The sequence below is a fragment of the Scyliorhinus canicula genome, chromosome 23, assembly GCF_902713615.1.
Source record: "Scyliorhinus canicula chromosome 23, sScyCan1.1, whole genome shotgun sequence".
Classification (NCBI taxonomy): domain Eukaryota; kingdom Metazoa; phylum Chordata; class Chondrichthyes; order Carcharhiniformes; family Scyliorhinidae; genus Scyliorhinus; species Scyliorhinus canicula.
Genome location: NC_052168.1, coordinates 24,269,676 through 24,275,675, shown reverse-complemented (window position 1 = coordinate 24,275,675; position 6,000 = coordinate 24,269,676). Strand labels below are relative to the sequence as shown.

At 49.1% G+C, this 6,000-nt stretch overlaps 1 protein-coding gene across 4 annotated transcripts in view; it reads left to right on the top strand.

The window, feature by feature from the left end:
* The first annotated feature begins 212 nt into the window (after positions 1 to 212).
* The window catches only part of LOC119956443 (ankyrin repeat and fibronectin type-III domain-containing protein 1-like), a 320,281-nt gene continuing 314,493 nt past the window's right edge, over positions 213 to 6,000 (top strand). For 3 of the 4 annotated variants that reach the window (XM_038783684.1, XM_038783685.1, XM_038783680.1), the window contains exon 1: positions 213 to 271. The gene's annotated coding sequence lies outside the window, so the exon portion shown is untranslated. The remainder of the gene's footprint in view (positions 272 to 6,000) is intronic. The other variant, XM_038783683.1, reaches the window with a different exon arrangement.

The window sequence follows — 6,000 nt, the reverse complement described above, 5'->3', positions numbered from 1 at the left end:
GTGGGGTAAGTTGTGGGGAGGAGAGGGGTGAGTAGAGGAGAGGTGGGAGGAGAGATGTGAGGTATGGAGAGGAGAGGAGAGATGTGGGGGAGGGGAGGAGGTGTGGGGATGGAGAGGTGGGGGTGTGTGAGGGGTGGTGGAGGGAAGGAAAGGTGTGGGGGAGGGGAAGAGAGGTGGGGAGGTGTGGGGGGAGGGTGCGTGTGGGGGGGGGGGGGGGGGGGAGCAGTGTCACCCTCAGCCCCAACAGACACAGGGAAGAAGAAATGGCAGAGTAAGTAACTTAATTTTAATTTTTGGTAGTAAATTTTCCAGGGGCTTTCGCACCTCTATCCTTAACCAAGTCAAAAGGAATTTAATAACCTAGAGCTGTGAACATTGATAGCAGTGAGATAATGGAGCACAGCAGCTGTGAGGAATTGTAGTCCATTTCCACACAGATTAGCTCAAGTCTGTGCTTCTTGCAAATTAGAAATCACTGCCTCCCTCTTTCCACCACCCCAATCATGGGATGTGGGTAACATTGGTGAAGCCAGTTTTCATTGAGCATCCCTAGTTGTCTTTGAGAAGGTGGTGGTGAATTGCATCAGGAACATAGAAAACAGCACGGGCAGCACGGTAGCATTGTGGATAGCACAATTGCTTCACAGCTCCAGGGTCCCAGGTTCGATTCCGGCTTGGGTCACTGTCTGTGTGGAGTTTGCACATCCTCCCCGTGTCTGCGCGGGTTTCCTCCGGGTGCTCCGGTTCCCTCCCACAGTCCAAAGATGTGTAGTTTAGGTGGATAGGCCACGATAAATTGCCCTTAGTGTCCAAAATTGCCCTTAGTGTTGGTTGGGGTTACGAGGTTATGGGGTGGAGGTGTTGACCTTGGGTAGGGTGCTCTTTCCAAGAGCCGGTGCAGACTCGATGGGCCGAATGGCCTCCTTCTGCACTGTAAAATCTATGAAGAGCAGAATTTGGCAATTCTGCCTCCTCATGGTTGACCTTCTACTTCAGTATTTTTCAAATGTTTTTGCCCGGGACCCATTTTTACAAACCGGCCATGCTTCGGGACCCATGTTGGCCGACTTTCACGACCCACGCCTCCCGACCTTCGTGACCCAGGCCGCCTGAACTTTCATGACCCACCATTTTCGCTTTCCTTTAATGTAACAAGTAAGCCTGCTTGTTCCTCACGATCTCACTTGCTTTGTCACTCGATGTTACATTTCTGCGAGGATTCCAGCTGACGATTTAAGTTCCCACTTCATCCATTGGAAAAAAGCTTGTCCTCGAACTCGCCATGCTTAGTCTTCAAATGCCTTTGAAGTTTTGAGGGTTTTAATCTTTCATTTGCCAGTACTTCCCTGCATACCACACACGTGAACTTTGCATCCTGATTTGCACTAGCACAATTAATAAACCATGCCTCAAGAAATCATCTTTATACTCCTTTGTTCGTGATTTCAGCTCCTTCTTCAATTTAATTTTTTTAAATTTAGATTACCCAATTATTTTTTCCAATTAAGGGGCAATTTAGCGTGGCCAATCCACCTACTCTGCACATTTTTGGGTTGTGGGGGCGAAACCCACGCAGACACGGGGAGAATGTGCAAACTCCACACAGACAGTGACCCAGAGCCGGGATCGAACCTGGGACCTCAGCGCCGTGAGGCGGTTGTGCTAACCACTAGGCCACCGTGCTGCCCTTTCAGCTCCTTCTTCATGGGCTGTTCACCAGAGACCCTAGAGCTCACACCAGCACTGCTGGCACCTACAAAATGGAGGACTATTTCGCGCGCCCAGAGCACGGGACATCAGTGTGCGGGGCATGTGATCTGCTCTCCGCTATCGCTTCTGGCGAGAAGACTCCATCGATTTTTTTAAATAATCTGCTCCTGGATCAGCGTGCTGATGTCAGGAGGAGGCGGTCTGCCTCGCTGGGTTCCAGGCTTGCGTACTGCTGAGGGAGCACGCATTCGCGAGATGGCCGGTATTCTGAAAGCCGGTTGCAGCCGGTTGCACGATCGAGAACGTCACGACCGATGGACCCGCGACCCTCCGAACACACACCCACGACCCTCCCGCGGGTCACGACCCTGAGTTGGAAATCCCATGACCCTTGACAGCTTTAATATCCAGAAATCTATCTCCATCTTGAATGTGCTCAATGACTAAGCCTTCTCTTATTCTTGATCAGGACTGTGTGTTCTTGCTGGGCTATTTCAGAGGGCATTGATAAGTCAACCGCATTGTTGTGGATCTGGAGTCATGCATATATCGGCCAAACCAGATAAGAACAGCAAGTTTTCCTTCCTGAAAGGACATAGAATCATAGAATTTGCAGTGCAGAAGGAGGCCATTTGGCCCTCGAGTCTGCAACGGCTTTTACTAAGAGCACCCTACTGAAGCCCACGTACCTACCTTATCCCCGTAACCCAGTAACCCCCACTTAACATTTTTGGATACTAAGGGCAATTTAGCGTGGCCAATCCACCTAACCCGCACATCTTTGAACTATCGGAGGACACCGGACCATCCGGAGGAAACCCACGCAGACACGGGGAGAACGTGCAAACTCCGCAGAGACAGTGACCCTGCCGGGAATCGAACCTGGGACCCTGGAGCTGTGAAGCAACTGTGCTAACCACTGTGCTGCGTGGTGACATAAGTGAAGCAGATGGTTATTTTTAACAACAATCCATTAGTTTCATGATTTGATTTATTGCAGATTTATTTAATTAACGGAATTTAAATTCCCTAGCAGCTGTGATGTATCAATCGAGTAACAGAAACGCAATGTTACTTTACCCCTTACATATTTCTATGCACAGCAATTGGATGTTTTTAGCATTCCTGTCAAGGCTGGTAGTGATTTGTATTCAGGTTTTGAGCAGAGTGCGCACCAGAGCTATATGATAGCCTGTCCAAGAAGAGTCACAGAGATCGCCATTGTAAAGTAGACAGGCTAACTGAAATGAACCGGGATGAAACAGTTAGCTCAGGAACTTGCAGCACGGTAGCACGGTGGTTCGCACTGTTGCTTCACATAGCCAGGGACCCGGGTTCAATTCCTGGCTTGGGTAACTGTCTGTGCGGAGTCTGCACGTTCTTCCCGTGTGTAGTAATCCACAGGAGGCAGGAGTTCCATCACCACACCAATATTTATTTACAATAACGATATTACAGGAGCAGCTACAAACAGTGCTGCGAGCAGAGGGGACATAGCTTTAAATTGAGGGGAGATAGATATAGGGCAGATGTCAGAGGTAGGTTCTTTACTCAGAGAGTAGTAAGGGCGTGGAATGCCCTGCCTGCAACAGTAGTGGACTTGCCAACAGTAAACGCATTCAAATGGTCATTGGATAGGCATATGGACGATAAGGGAATAGTGAGGGACTTTAGAAGGGTTTCACAAGACGGTGCAACATCGTGGGCCGAAGGGCCTGTACTGCGCTGTAATGTTCAATGTTTTATGTTCTATGGGTGTCCGTGATGTAACTCGGTTAAGATTGCCCTGAGTTGGGACTATTACCCGGGCTCCCCATAATAGGATACCGTCTTCTACGGTTATTTGGTCCCTTCTGCTCCAGTATGGGTGCATCTGGGGCTCCACTGGTCTTTCCAGTTCCCCTGTTAGCAGTAAATGCTTCATCTTGGCTAAAACTGGGTCTTTTTGCGTCCACAACCGAATATGTTGTGCGTCTACTGGTAGGGTGTCCAAAAAAATTTAGAGTCATTATTGTCTCCTCTACTTTTGGTATTTGCGGCAGAGTGTCTGGGAGGGGAAGTCTGCTCAAAGCTCGCGTTCCCGGTCTGTGCTCCAGAACGTATCTATACGCCGCCAGTAGCAACGCCCAGCGTTGGATTCTAGCTGATGCAATCGGGGGTATTGACTTGTCTTCTTTTAATAACCCTAATAACGGCTTATGGTCCGTCACTATGATGAATTTCCGCCCGTACAGATACTGGTGAAATTGTTATACTGCGAATATCACCGCCAGTCCTTCCTTCTCGATTTGGGCGTACTTTCTCTCAGCCATCACCAAGGTCCTCGAAGCATAGGCTATTGGCCGTTCTTCCCCATTCCTTCCTCTATGGGCTAAGACGGCTTCTACCCCTTAGGGGGATGCATCACAAGTGACCACCAACTCCTTCCTTGGGTCATAATGCTCTAGGACATTTTTGGATGACAGCTGTTCATTAATGTCCCTAAATGCTCGGTTTTGGCGGGCGGACCATTTCCATTCTTGCCCCTTTTTAGTAGCTGGTGGAGGGGTTCTAGGATGGATGCCCTATTTTCAATAAATTTTCCATAATAGGTTACCAACCCTAGAAATGATCGTAACTCCTGGACCGTGGTGGGAGCTGGGGCTTCTTTTATTGCCCTTACTCTGTCTTCTAATGGGTGTAAGCCAGACTCGTCTACTTTATATCCCAGGTATGTCACTTGTGAAGCCAGAAAAACACATTTTTCCCTTTTTAGCCGTACGCCTGCCTTTGCGAAACGCCTGAGCACATCCTCCAGGTTCCTTAAGTGTTCCCTGTTTGTCCTACCCGTGATTAAGACATCGTCCAAATAAATCGCCACCTGCGGTAGTCCCTGCAGAATATTTTCCATCGTACGCTGGAATATAGCGCAGGCTGATGACACTCCGAAAGGTAGCCTAGTATAACGAAAAAGGCCCTTCAGGGTGTTGATCGAAGCGAACTTCTGGGAGTCCTTGTCCAGTTTTAACTGCAGGTAGGCGTGGCTCATGTCCAGTTTCGTGAACAAAAAGCCCACCTGCCAGTTTGGCATATAGGTCGTCTATTTTCGGGATTGGGTATTTGTCCAGCAGTGCGTATTTGTTTACCGTCTGTTTGAAATCTCCACAGAGACGTATCGAGCCGTCTGGCTTCAAAATTGGTACCACCGGCGCTAGCCATTCCGAGAACTGTACTGGTCTGATTATGCCGTTGCGCCGTAACCTTTCTACTTCGTCATCTACTTTCTTCCTTAATGCAAAAGGTACCGGCCTGGCCTTACAAAATTTCGGAAAGGCTTCTGGGTCCACATGCAAAGTTACTTTGGCGCCTATGATTTCCCCCAAACCTTCCTGGAAGACCTCGGGTATTTTTGGAGTACTCCACTCAACTGCCCGCTTCCACTCTGGAAAATTTCTATCCAATCTAATTTTAGGTCTTTCAGCCAGTTTCGTCCAATTAAGCTCCCTCTACTATCGTCAACGGTAATCTGAGCAATTGTTTCTCATATTCCACGAGTACATGAGTCGTGCCTTGAACTTCCAGGATTTCCCCCATGTAGGTTTTAAGTTTCGTCAATGTTTTTGTTAGGGTTAGTGGCTGGAGTCTACCTTTGATTTTTCTAAATGCTGACACTCCCATTACTGATACGGCCGAACCCGTGTCTATTTCCATTATTGTCGGCCGCCCGTTCACCCGTGGGGTAATCTTAATGGGTTCTGCTTTCTTCGTTGTGATATTATATAATTGTTCCCTTCGGAGGAGGATGGGGCGTCTAGGTTGTGTACTTCCCTGCGTCCCCACCTGCTATTCCTCTTTTGCCACCTCCTTCTAGGGTTTCTGTCGCTGTTACCCCACTCTGTCTGATGCCAGAAACGGTCCTTCTCTGTTGGGGGAGCCTCAGCCGGTACTTCCCTCTGTCTCCAGTTAGTCCTGGCAGACTTGGGGGCAGTTCTGGGGTTTTCCTTTTTCCCTCTATTCCTCAGGCTTTTCCTGAGAGCGGCTATCTGGTAGCAGGACCCGTTGTGGTAGTCCCTCTCACAGGTATCTACCTCCATTGGCGTGCCCTGTAGTTCCTGCGCCCCACTTGCTGCCTTTTCTAGGGACAGTGCAAGCTGTAACGCCTGCCTGCAGTCTAGCTCCGCTTCCGCCAACAGGCGTTTCTGTATTGTGAGGTCGTTTATACCACACACTAACCGGTCCCGAAGCATTTCATTTAGCGTCGGGCCGAACTCACATTTTTCCGCCAGCCTTCTCAGGCGGGTCAAGAAATTC